We start from the raw sequence: 15,273 nt of genomic DNA, 5'->3' as shown, positions 1-15,273 counted from the left end.
TTTCCACATTATCCCTCCTCAGTCCACATTACTTATTCAACATTCCATTCATATGTGTACTCATTCTCATCCATTCACTCATATCGACGACACATTATTTCACATACACATTCACATTCATTATTCTACATACATATCCATGTTCGTACATCCACATCATACATCCAATTCCATATCCGCATTCATACATACACATCCATATCCACATCCATACATCTACATCCACATCCACATTCACATCCATACATCCACATTATAAGATTTCTTTATGCATCTATATATGCATAAATTTCATTTTTAAGGAGAATAACCCTTTTGAATTAAAAATCAATTTTTTATGCATCTTCCTATGCATAAAGTCATTTTAAATGAGAATGACACTTTTGAATTAAAATCAATCTTTTATGCATCTTCCCATGCATAAATTCATTTTTAAATGAGAATGACACTTTTGGATTAAAATAAATTCTTTATGCATCTTTCCATGCATAAATTCAATTTAGTAGGAATTACACTTTTAGAATAAAAGAATTTCTCTTATGTATCTAATTTATGCATAAAATCCATTTATGATGAAAATCACACTTTTAGTATAAAAAAATATCGTTTATGCATACCTCTATGCATGAAATTCAAATATGATAAAAGTAACACTTTTATAATAAAATAATCATCTTTTATGCATACCTCTATGCATGCAATTCAAATATGATAAAAGTAACACTTTTACAATAAAATATTCATCTTTTATGCATACCTCTATGCATGAAATTCAAATATGATAAAAGTAACACTTTTACAATAAAATATTCATCTTTTATGCATACCTCTATGCATGAATTTCAAATATGATAAAGTAAAATTTTACAATAAAATAATCATCTTTTATGAATACCTCTATGCATGCAATTCAAATATGATAAAAGTAACGCTTTTACAATAAAATAATCATCTTTTATGCATACCTCTATGCATGCAATTCAAATATGATAAAAGTAACACTTTTACAATAAAATATTCATCTTCTATGCATACCTCTATGCATGAAATTTAAATATGATAAAAGTAACGCTTTTACAATAAAATATTCATCTTTTATGCATACCTCTATGCATAAAACTCAAATATGATAAAAGTAACACTTTTACAATAAAATATTCATCTTTTATGCATACCTCTATACATGAATTTCAAATATGATAAAAGTAACACTTTTATAATAAAATAATCATCTTTTATGCATACCTCTATGCATGCAATTCAAATATGATAAAAGTAACACTTTTATAAATAAAAATATTCATCTTTTATGTATATCTCTATGCATGAATTTCAAATATGATAAAAGTAACACTTTTATAATAAAATTATCATTTTTTATGCATACCTCTATGCATGCAATTCGAATATGATAAAATTAACACTTTTATAATAAAATATTCATCTTTTATGCATAACATCAATTTCTCCATGATTACAATAAAATTCTTTCAATTAATCTAGGATGATAATTCCTAGAATATGGTAGGAAGTCCTCTTTTCATGCTTTGAATGATTTTTTTATGTGTAATTTTTTACAAAAATTTTACCATAGCTCCGCTGCTATGACTGATAAATCTCAATTATTTTAAAATAAAGCTTATCTTTAAGGGAATGATTAGAATGATCCCTAATTAGATCATTAACCCAATAATGGATTGAATCATCAATATTCATAAAATACATAAACTAAAAGCATAGAAAAAAGCCATTAATTTGACCTCGAGCATAGATTAATCTTAGATTAAGGAAAAGGTTTATGAAAAGCTTCATTTAGATTGAGAATGGGTCATGAGTATGACCATTTCTTGAGTGAGAGAGAGAAATTGCATAAAAACCATTAGAATTAAGCATAAATGGAAATTTATGTAATTCTTTAATATCATTAATCAATTAACTTCAATAGCATTCATCAAATTATGTAATTCTTCACTACCATTCATCAATTAACTTCAATAGCATTCAAAAACCATTCCAATTAAGCTTCTCAAGCTTGAGAGGGGTTGAGAAGAGAGAAACATTGAGAAATTATAGAAAAGATCAAAATTCACCATTTACCTTACAAATTGCTTGATTCTTTGTTCACGGTAGAGGCCCCCAACCAATCAATTGGTTTAGTATATTGATGGAGACACCAATGGGGATTGAAGAAAGAGGGAAACTCCAATTTCTCCAATTTGGAGAGAATTTTAGAGAATAGTAAAAATTAGCATTATTTCAGCATAATTCTAATATAGTAAAATTCTCCTATTTTTTTCAAAGGATTCATGTTCTATTTATAGGAGAGGGAAGCTCTAACCAAAGCTAACTGATTTCTAGAATTTTCTAGATTTCAGTTTGGTTGAATTTGGACTAGATTTGGACCTAGTTTGGTTCCATTTTTGATTCGGTTTGGTTCCATTTTGATTTGATTTGGTTCAAGAGAGAGGAGAGAAAAATATCACATTATTTTTTAGTTTGAAACTCATTCAAGCATGTGAAGTATGCACCTCATTAAAGGGACTCCCTTTCCTTACATATGTGTCAAAATAGAATCATTATACCCAAAATATCTCATATTTTTGATATTACTCATAGTTTCTTACTATAAACCTTGTACATAGTCAACTCTTCATCTTTATAGTTTCTTACTATAAACCTTGTACATAGTCAACTCTTCATCTTATGTGAGTATTTACTCATTTTTGGGTATCTTCTTTTACAAATTAGATTTATCTCCTCCCCACACATGGATTGATCCTATTGGCCCACAGGAACCTTAATTGGACCATAATCCAAAAATTTTTGAAAATCTAGACCCTTAGGCTAAGGTCCTTTATACCCATTTTCAATTAATTCCAATTGCACATTGGAAAGTTCTTTTTGAATTTCTTTTTTAGGAGAATTCATTTTAATATTATGAGAAATTTTTCTATCTAAAAATATTTAAAATCTGAATATTCTCTCTCTATAATATTTTCTCTCTCTATGTCAAAACAGGCAGAGACAAGATCTTTTATATTTCTGAAGAGGGGATTGATTATAGGGGAAGATGCTGGACATCTTGAGAGGCTGGGGAGGAATCTTACATTCTCTCCCACTTGAAAAACACGAGATGTCCTTATCTCGCAAACTGGGGGTAATTTCGCAAGATGCACGAATATGAGACTAAGAGAAAATTTAATTAAGATTAACCACCAAGAAAAGTCTCAAAGAGAGCAAGACACAAGACAAGAACAAAGATTTTAACTTTATTCACTCTTAGAACATATACATCAAGATAGAAGAACTTTTTTACAATTCCATAAGCCCGTCCATCATATGGTCACAAAAGCAGCACTCACAAGCTGCACATGTATAAGGTAACTCATCTATGGGAATAATTCGGCCGGTTATTGTAGCACCTATCTCATTGGTATGAGGTGACCTATTAAAAGGACCTCTGAGAGGCAAGCCAAAATCGGGATAAAGGCATATCTTCTGGTGAGGAAGAAAGTACGCTAGTAAGAAGACCCGCTCAGAAAATCCACCATGCCTTGATCTCATCACGCAGTAGTATCGGGGACCCAAACCCAAGGCTTTAATAACCATAGCCAAGCGGACATTGTTACTACAAAAGTGCTGCCGACCCCACGGTGTCACCCTAGTTATGTCTCGACAGGTCCGCCATTTGGTCTGAGCTACAGAAGTTCCCAAGTGAGGGAAAAGTAAGCGCTCATACAGTTCTATAAAATCCTTCTTCACAGATTGCGTCTTGAAGGTGAGAAATCATCATGGATAAAACTAAGTCCTGCTGCCAAGCCATGAAAGAGATTAAGAAAGAAAGGAGATCGATGGAAGTAAGATTACTGCGAGCGACAAGTAAGAGTTATGACGACTGATATATAAAAAAGGAAAAAGCGTAACCTTGAAGCCAACGGGATATCTTGCCACTGAAGTTTTACCGTCTTTCTATGATTTGGGTTTGGCACATAATTCTATAGAAGCTTTACATGAAATACATTATGAACTTTGAGATGATGAGGTAGAAAAAGCTCGTAGGCTAAGTCACCTACTTTCATTAAAATCCGATATGGCCCACAATATCTAGGGGATAACTTCTTATACTTCCTAAGAGATAAAGAACTTCTTTTGGGCCGTACTCGAATGAAGACCATATCTGCTTCTTTGAATTCTCTGACTGTCCTCTTCTTACCTGCATACTGTTTTTGTCGATCCTGGGCAGCTTTTATATCTTTATGAATTGCTTGCATCTGCTGCTCCATGTCGTCAAGCATTTGTCTGGACATCTCGACCCTAATCAATGGGTCGGACCTAGTTAATGGAGTTAAGCAATCTTGTCCATACAGAGCTTTAAAAGGGCTCATCCCAATACTTCTGTGATAAGAAGCATTGTAGGCGAACTTGACTAGGTGTAGATAGCTTAGCCACTTCTTGGGTTCTCGGCCACAACATGACCGAAGTATATCTTACTCCTTGAAGGGAGGTTCTTACTCCTATATACCTCGAAGGCTGGGGGAGAATCTTACATTCTACCCCACTTTAAAAAAATGCGAGATGTCCTCATCTCGCAAGGCAGAGGACAACTCTCTTTCTTAAGATCCAATTTATTCTGGGGTTCCTTATATTCTAGTCAACCCAACAGAATACTGGGATAAATATCCCTTATATAGAACTCATCATTAAATAACAATTCATTCGGATCATATCATTCATATCTTTAACACGATAATGGTCCATTAGACTGAAAAATTTTCTTTCTGAACATTCCTCCACGGAAATTTCAGCAAGTTCTCAAATTGTCATCCCTTAACTTGATCTCGTATATACTGCCGGTGAAGAGCTGCAGTTATACTCTCGGTATATACGACGGGTAGTCATGATACTTGGAACTATAAGGTAAATACCATCATGTCTAGGCAACAGCAAGCAAGTCAGGGATTCCATACAATTGCAGTACTTCCGTCTGAAGACCCAATTATCCAAATTACGAATTTCAGTTTGAATATCAAATTGTATGAATTTTATCACACAATTACAACCTTTTGTGCTTCTTGATAAATTTTTGACATATTGGCTTCTCGGTTGATCCTCATTAACCAAAGGCTCTGATACCAACTGTGAGATCCCTGTTCCCACCGCGCAACGGATTCGGGGTACTAGCAACGGAAGTAGTACTTCTTGCGTGAGGCAGTCCCACACTCGGGGCCTCGTCCACGGATATCCGGACAAGAGACTAATCCGTCGGTTTTTCCAAAACCAAACCCGGAAAAACTTCCTTTATCTTGAAAGAACGGGCGATTTCACCACGATAACTTTTTACTCTAACGTAGTCAAGACCATTACTGATCAAACTGATCCGACTGCACCTATAAAGATACTTGGTTAGATCAAGGAAGAAACTTGCACTTGGATCATTGGGATCAACGCTTTTTTCCCCATCAAGAGGCATAGCCGTTGATTCCTATCCATAGAACAATTACTATCCGGGATTTACTTCATCTATCGTAATAACAGAAATTAAGTTTCGATTTATGGATCCATCAGTCCAGCCTAACCCCATCCAGTCCCACGGGTTAGCCAACCGCCCAACCACTGTAGTGAAGGGATCCAATTAGGAATTTGGTTAGGTTTTGTCCCGGGTACCAGGGAAAAGAGTTCCCAGGCCCCCTAGCCGGAAGTTCATGCAAACATAAAACTAGTCACACCACTTACACACCCAATATGAAATTACCTTTTTCTCGGCATCAATTAACTCAAAAACAATCCTTTAATGAAACCATTATGTCACTGATGACAATCCTCGAATTCTCTGGTTGAATCCATATTTCCAATCATTCATTCATCGGTGTACTTATGGCATCATTAGCAACCAGAACGCTCACCCCCTGTTCACTCAGGGGCCTTTTCAATAGTTCCTAGCTCATAATACCCGTCAAAATTTTCACATTTAAAAATCAAGATGGAATCCTCGTTGAAGATCAGCAAGATCAATCAAGAGATGGAATCCTCGTTGAGGACCAGCAAGGTCAATCAACCAGATCCATGCCCGGTTTCAGAAAACAACTCTTACTCCTTGTTCCAATATCTTCCACGACGCACGTGTGGGTATCTTCGGCGACCCAGAGCCCGAGCACCGTATGGTCAGCACTCTCTAGGATCCTTCGCAGGTGACCTAGCGCTTCACTCATAGGCCGCTTCCTTGGTCCCTCATCCACCGTACCGGAATCTCACCATTTAAATCGAACCGAGACTGGTCAAGACCTCGGTCAACCTTGCTACGCGAGACGACCTCCATTGACTCTCCGTCAACAGTTGCAACTTTATCAGTTAGGTCTCCATGACCTTAATCCAAAAGACAGTCAAAATACTTCCCCAGCATTCTTGACATAAAACAGTCATTTCACAAAATACAGTTTCTATAACAAACTCTCGTCTTTCCACATTATCCCTCCTCAGTCCACATTACTTATTCCACATTCCATTCATATGTGTACTCATTCTCACTCATATCGACGACACATTATTTCACATACACATTCACATTCATTATTCTACATACATGTCCATGTTCGTACATCCACATTATACATCCAATCCCATATCCGCATTCATACATACACATCCATATCCACATCCATACATCTACATCCACATCTACATTCACATCCATACATCCACATCTACATACATACATCGATTTTCAAATCCTCATTCATACATTTACATCTACATACATACATCGATTTTCACATCCTCATTCATACATCCACATCCACATACATACATCCACATCCACATTCCCATTCACATCCATACATCCACTTCTACATGTATACATCCACATTTTCATTTCCACATCCACACATCCACATTCACATTCATACATCCACATCCACATTCATTCATACATCCATACATCCACTTCTACATACATACATCCATCCACATCCACATACATACATCCACATCCACATACCCATTCACATCCATACTTCCACTTCTACATGCATACATCCATTTTCACATCCGCATTCATACATCCACATCCACATACATACATCTACATCCACATTCCCATTCACATCCATAACTACATACACCTTCACTTCTATTCTTTTACATCACATCCATTCTCGCCCTATCATAACCCATATACATCTTATCACATCTTAACTCATCTTATCACATCCTAACTCATCTCATAAGCATCTTATCACATCTCATACACCTCTTATCACATCCTATCACATCTCATACACATCTTATCATATCCTATCACATCTTATCACATCCTAACTCATCTCATATGCATCTTATCACATCTTAATATCTATTTATAGAATACAAGAGAATTCTTATATTTGATATAAGATTTCTTTACGCATCTATATATACATAAATTCTATTTTTAAAAAGGAGAATAACCCTTTTGAATTAAAAATCAATGTTTTATGCATCTTCCTATGCATAAATTCATTTTAAATGAGAATGACACTTTTGAATTAAAATCAATCTTTTATGCATCTTCCCATGCATAAATTCATTTTTAAATGAGAATGACACTTTTGGATTAAAATAAATTCTTTATGCATCTGTCCATGCATAAATTCAATGTAGTAGGAATTACACTTTTAGAATAAAAGAATTTCTCTTATGCATCTAATTTATGCATAAAATCCATTTATGATGAAAATCACACTTTTAGTATAAAAAAATATCGTTTATGCATACCTCTATGCATGAAATTCAAATATGATAAAAGTAACACTTTTATAATAAAATAATCATCTTTTATGCATACCTCTATGCATGCAATTCAAATATGATAAAAGTAACACTTTTATAATAAAATATTCATCTTTTATGCATGAAATTCAAATATGATAAAAGTAACACTTTTACAATAAAATATTCATCTTTTATGCATACCTCTATGCATGAATTTCAAATATGATAAAGTAAACTTTTACAATAAAATAATCATCTTTTATGCATACCTCTATGCATGCAATTCAAATATGATAAAAGTAACGCTTTTACAATAAAATATTCATCTTTTATGCATACCTCTATGCATGAAATTAAAATATGTAAAAGTAACGCTTTTACAATAAAATATTCATCTTTTATGCATACCTCTATACATGAAATTCAAATATGATAAAAGCAAGGCTTTTACAATAAAATATTCATCTTTTATGCATACCTCTATGCATGAATTTCAAATATGATAAAAGTAACACTTTTATAATAAAATAATCATCTTTTATGCATACCTCTATGCATGCAATTCAAATATGATAAAAGTAACACTTTTACAATAAAATATTCATCTTTTATGCATACCTTTATGCATGAATTTCAAATATGATAAAAGTAACACTTTTATAATAAAATAATCATCTTTTATGCATACCTCTATGCATGCATTTCAAATATGATAAAAATAACACTTTTACAATAAAATATTCATCTTTTATGCATAACATCAATTTCTCCATGATTACAATAAAATTCTTTCAATTAATCTAGGATGATAATTCCTAGAATATGGTAGGAAGTCCTCTTTTCATGCTTTGAATGAATTTATTTGATGTGTAATTTTTTACAAAAATTTTGTCATAGCTCCGCTGCTATGACTGATAAATCTCAATTATTTTAAAATAAATCTTATCTTTAAGAGAATGATTAGAATGATCCCTAATTGGATCATTAACCCAATAATGGATTGAATCATCAATTTTTATGAAATACATAAACTAAAAGCATAGAAAAAAGCCATTAATTTGACCTCAAGCATAGATTAATCTTGGATTAAGGAAAAGCTTTATGAAAAGCTTCATTTGGATTGAGAATGGGTCATGAGTATGACCATTTCTTGAGTGAGAGAGAGAAATTGCATAAAAACCATTAGAACTAAGCATAAATGGAAATTTATGTAATTCTTTAATATCATTAATCAATTAACTTCAATAGCATTCATCAAATTATGTAATTCTTCACTACCATTCATCAATTAACTTCAATAGCATTCAAAAACCATTCCAATTAAGCTTCTCAAGCTTGAGAGGGGTTGAGAAGAGAGAAACATTGAGAAATTATAGAAAAGATCAAAATTCACCATTTACCTTACAAATTGCTTGATTCTTTGTTCACGGTAGAGGCCCCCAACTAATCAATTGGTTTAGTATGTTGATGGAGCCACCAATGGGGATTGAAGAAAGAGGGAAACTCCAATTTCTCCAATTTGGAGAGAATTTTAGAGAATAGTAAAAATTAGCATTATTTCAGCATAATTCTAATATAGTAAAATTCTCCTATTTTTTTCAAAGGATTCATGTTCTATTTATAAGAGAGGGAAGCTCTAACCAAAGCTAACTGATTTCTAGAATTTTCTAGATTTCAGTTTGATTGAATTTGGACTAGATTTGGACCTAGTTTGGTTACTTTTTGATTCGGTTTGGTTCCATTTTGATTTGGTTTGGTTCAAGAGAGAGGAGAGATAAAAATATCACATTATTTTTTAGTTTAAAACTCATTCAAGCATGTGAAGTATGCACCTCATAAAAGGGACTCCCCTTCCTTACATATGTGTCAAAATAGAATCATTATACCCAAAATATCTCATATTTTTGATATTACTCATATTTTCTTACTAATAAACCTTGTACATAGTCAACTCTTCATCTTATGTGAGCATTTACTCATTTTTGGGTATCTTCTTTTACAAATTGGATTGATCTCCTCCCCACACATGGATTGATCCTATTGGCCCACAGGAACCTTAATTGGACCATAATCCAAAAATTTCTGAAAATCTAGACCCTTAGGCTAAGGTCCTTTATACCCATTTTCAATTAATTCCAATTGCACATTGGAAAGTTCTTTTTGAATTTCTGTTTCAGGGAAATTTATTTTAATATTATGAGAAATTTTTCTAACTAAAAATATTCAAAATCTGAATATTCTCTCTCTAGAATATTTTCTCTCTCTATGTCAAAACAGGCAGAGACAAGATCTTTTATATTTCTGAAGAGGGGATTGATTACAGGGGAAGATGATGGACATCTTGAGAGGCTGGGGAGGAATCTTACATAGGCCTTAAATTTACCACCTAAGGTTGGGATTTTAAAAAAAAACCCTTCATCTTGGGCTTCAATTTGCCGCTTTCCCAATTTACTTAGGCTTGGAAAAATCTCTAGCATGGCTGGCATTCCAATGCACTTTTGTGTGTGTGTGTGTGTGTGTGTGTGTGTGTGTGTGAGAGAGAGAGAGAGAGAGAGAGAGAGAGAGAGAGGGAGGGAGGTAGGGAGGGAATCTCCGTGCACATACAAATGATCACATATATAAAATAACCTAATAGCCAAATTAAAAAAAACCTTGATAAAATATGAAGAATTGTTTTATAAAAAGCGAATGGATGACTCTTCATTTCAAATAAAAAAGTTATAAATCACAAATCCTTCTAGCTTCTACAAGCTCCCAGCTTGTATAAACTTTTCTTAATCAATATTTGAAATATCTGGACCAGGAAATGACACTCTCATTAATGCTTCTAGAGTGGAAACTTTCAAGCATTGCCATTGATCATCTTTGATGATGTTTTGCTTGGAAAACCCTCTTTCACAAGTTGTATAAGAGGTAGAAAGAACTAGAATAACCTATCATAAGTTCATCAAATTTGGACATATTGCATGCCAATGTGAAAGAACATGAAAAAACTCACCATACATCCTTTAACGCCATACCTTCACATCCCAAGTAAGGTCATGCATCCTTTAAGGCCATAACTTCACATCCCAAGTATAATGCATCCAAAAATGTAGGCAACTCTAACGTGCATCCACCACATGATCACCAAGTTTTACCAATAGTGCATTCACCCAAGATGTTTAATCCTCTCTTACTCTTAGATCATGAAGATAGTATGTATAATGCATCCACAAATGCAGGCAACTCTAGCCTGCATCCTTGTGTGTAAGGCCATTCATCCTTTAAGGCCATACCTTCACATCCCAAGTATAATAATGCATCCACAAATGCAGGCAACTCTAACCTGCATCCACCACATGATCACCAAGTTTTCCCAATAGTGCATTCACCCAATGTGATGTTTAATCCTCTCTTACTTTTGGATCATGACAATAGTATTGGGCTAAATAATTTCACACTTCCTCTAGCTAACCATCTTACATTAGGTATTTGCAAGATCTCCAATAGCTAAAGGTTCATTTCACGCATAAGATTTTGGAATTCTTTATGTCACAAGCGAGATGCATCAATCCAAAAATATATTATATTTGCAATCTTATCAGTGTATAACAAGCAAGGCACACTTTTGCAAGCGTCTACCACTGCTAATGCTTCTCTATGAGCCATACAATGCACACTTGTGAGGTGAGGAACCACTCGTGTTAACTTTGTGACTAATCTGTCGTGACATCCAAGCATTAAACTATCTCCATTCGTACATATGCCCACTAGGTGTTGCAAGTCAAGTCCCTTTCCATTCAAGACTTCAATAATAGCATTGAATTTTGTTTAAGCACAACCATCCTGAACCATGACTAGCTTTGCAAAGTCCATTTTGCAAAGGACTTTTCCATTACTAGCCAAGAATGCAACATAGATAATATGATGTTTCTTGAGACTCCTATCTGTCATCTCATCCACCATGAGTGCATTCATAGCCTTTTCCTTGCCATACACAATTAATTTAACTTGGCCTCCGACTTTTTTTTTAAAACTTTCAGACACAATTTTTTAAATGTGACACTGCTTTATCATCTTCCTTGGCTATCAAGCATACCAAACATTTCCATATCCACACTCAACTCATCTACATCATTATCAAGAGCAAAATTGATGCATAATTTGTTTGGCACAAGTATACAGTTAGAGAGGATGTAATAAAGTAGGAACTTTATTCAATAGGGTTAATAATGGGACAAGTCCATGTATAAAAGAGGGGACTTGGACCATGGTTGTAACTTTTGATGATCATTTTTAGAAATGGAAACTCATGTTTCTTGGAGCTCATGGCTTCTTGGCTTGTGGAAGGCTATTTCCATTCTCTTGGTGTGAGAGACTAAACACACTTAGGCATCATGTTTACATGGTGATTACTCATATTTTCATGCATTACATCCCTTCATTCCAAGTGGTTTACTTCATCCATTACCTATTCCGGATGGTAAATGGACTCACATTTCTATGGACTTCATCACGGGTCTACCAAAGACAAAGCATGGATGGGATCAAATATTTGTGGTGATTGATAGGCTTACAAAATCAGCCCATTTCATTGCTTCAAAGACCACTTATGGAGCATCTCATATTGCCAAGCAATTTTTGGAACATGTATTCAAGATACATGGCTTGCCACTCAACATAGTTTGTGATCGAGATACCAAGTTCATGGGGACTTTTTGGAGGTCATTATATGAGAGCTTGGGTACTCAAATCACTCCATCTACAGCCTATCACCCTCAAACGGATGGGCAAACGGAGTGCACAAACAAATGGCTTGAGGTGTACTTGAGGCACTATTGTCATGACATGCAAACATCTTGGGATGAGTGGCTTTATCTTGCTGAATTTGCCATAATTCAAGCAAGCATTTGAGTATTGGCATGTCACCATTTGAGTCTCTCTATGGATATCAAGTACATGTGCCATCGATAGCCTTCCGTGAAGACAAAGTGGTCAATCCATTGGCAAAAGAAGAGTTGGAAAGAATGAGACAGCTTCTTCAACTTTGCAAGGACAATATGAAGAAGGCTCAAGATGTCATGAAGGCTAAGGCGGATGTTCATAGAAGGGATGTGGAGTTTGAAGAGGGTGATTATGTGCTATTGAAGCTTCCCAAGAGTCGGCATAACACTCTCAAAGGTGTAACCAACTCAAAATTGGCTCATAGGTATTATGGACCATACTTGATTATCAAGAGGGTTGGTGATTTGGCCTACAAGTTGGATTTGCCTTCTTCGACAAGGATCCATAATGTGTTTCATGTATCTAACCTTAAGAGGTTTATGGGATCTTTGCCTCAAGAGATGGAAGAGCTTCCACCCATGAATGAAGAAGGTGAGATCATTTATGAGCCGGAGAGGGTTATTGGCAAGAGGACAAGAGAGTTGAGGAATCGGAATATTGATGAATACCTTGTCAAATGGAAGCAATTACCCATGGATGAGGCTACTTGGCAATCATTGGAGTATGTCCAACAACATTAGAGTCTCATACTTTGAGATTGTACATGTTATTGATTTTGAGGACAAAATCTTTGGGAAGGGATGGTTTGTAATAAAGTAGGAACTTTATTCAATAGGGTTAATAATGGGACAAGTCCATGTATAAAAGAGGGGACTTGGACCATGGTTGTAACTTTTGATGATCATTTTTAGAAATGGAAACTCATGTTTCTTGGAGCTCATGGCTTCTTGGCTTGTGGAAGGCTATTTCCATTCTCTTGGTGTGAGAGACTAAACACACTTAGGCATCATGTTTACATGGTGATTACTCATATTTTCATGCATTACATCCCTTCATTCCAGAGGAGGAACCTCCTCCTCTCTCATTTCTTCTCCCCTTCTACTCTCCAATCCTCAACAAGTTTACCACTCCACAATTCCTCCTCTCTTCTCTGTTAATCAAAGAATTAACCTTTGATTAAAAGAAACTTAATCATAATCAAAATTTAATTATGATTAAATTTTAAGCAAATAGTGCCATCTAAGGGGTGTTCACATGGGTGGAGAGCAAAATAGGAAGAATATCCAGAATTTAAGGGAAGAAATGAAATTTACGCGCATGGGAGAGAACCCAATGCATCAATTGATTGCCCCATTATGCATTTCAGCAGAATTTTGACAAAAAATTAATTCCATATCCACGGGGAAACCTGCAAAAATGTATAAAAATATATTTTTAACCAAAAAATACTCTAAAATTTTCTAAATAATTAGAAAAAATTTCCTAAAAATTATAGAAAATCAGGGAATTCATTCTACCAAAAATATCCACAATAAAATATGCAGTATTTTGGTAAAAAATTCCATTAATGCTTATTTTAAACCACAAAATAGGAAAAAATAGCATTAAACTCACGGAATTCTCCCGCAACGTCGATTCATCCATTGAATAGAAGAAACACGCATTCCAACCGCCTTATCGACGATCCACGTGCAAATCATCAACACAATTCAACAAAATAACATTTTTATTTAGTAAATATTAAAATTTACTTCAAAAAATATCAAAAATTACAATAAGAAAGAAAAAATAACAACAATTAACTAAAGATTGCTCTGATACCACTGTTAAAACCCTGAGATCTCTCTAGATAATTGTTATGCATAAACATGCATAAATCAGGCATAAACTTATCCACCCAACCACCCCCGAGCCCAAGGGATACACACATGAATTATAATGAAGTACATCATACCTTTACCTTAATGTCCCATACCATCAAGACAGTAGCATGTAGCTTTAGTGTGAAATGGTAGGTGAGTATAATCCTCTATACAAGAGAACAATAGATCATAACCTAGCCTCAAGATAACATAGTCTTAACCTTCCTTGAGTATGTTCCATGTCCTTATTATATAGGAGGGCCCTTAAGTGACTCTTGACTCTCCATTTCCCATGTGTGACCCTTAGATGCCTGACCCTAACCTTAACCCATAAGGTTAGTCCTAACCCATGCTCCACTAGAGCTTGTTTGTTCCCATGCTCACAAGCCTAATGTGGGTTAGCCTCCTAGTATACACATAATGTGCATATAACAGTTGGCTTGTTTGTTGTTATCATCACTACAATTCATTGTGCCAAACAAATTATGCATCAATTTTGCTCTTGAGGTGTTTTGAGGCAATGTTGCACCAAGCATCTCAAATAATGTAAGGTGGCTTGTTTGTTGTTATCATCACTACAATTCATTGTGCCAAACAAATTATGCATGTTGCTCTTGAGGTGTTTTGAGTCAAATAATGTAAGGTGGCTTGTTTTTTGTCTATAAACATGTGCACAATGTAAAGAGCAAAATAAGAGGCTGCACCATTGTCACTTTTAATATTTAACGTAGTGGGCTTGTTTTTTTTTCACTTTTAAATTTTTTTTAATCAATGAAATGACCACCATTATGGAGGGCCGGGGATGTACGTAGAGCAAAAAGTAGTCCCGGCGGGGCTCGAACCCGCGACCTTCGGCTCATAAGACCAACGCTCTAACCAACTGAGCTACGGGACT

General features: G+C 34.7%; 1 non-coding gene across 1 annotated transcript; it reads right to left on the bottom strand.

Annotated features, from left to right (window-relative positions):
• Positions 1-15,199: 15,199 nt before the first annotated feature.
• TRNAI-UAU (transfer RNA isoleucine (anticodon UAU)) lies at positions 15,200-15,273 on the bottom strand. Its single transcript has one exon. It is a non-coding gene; the product is annotated as a tRNA-Ile (tRNA).

This window comes from Cibotium barometz, chromosome 10 (genome assembly GCF_041138505.1).
Source record: "Cibotium barometz isolate CiBa-2024 chromosome 10, ASM4113850v1, whole genome shotgun sequence".
NCBI lineage: Eukaryota > Viridiplantae > Streptophyta > Polypodiopsida > Cyatheales > Cibotiaceae > Cibotium > Cibotium barometz.
Note: the sequence above shows the minus strand (reverse complement) of the source record. Positions and strands in the feature narration are given on the sequence as shown.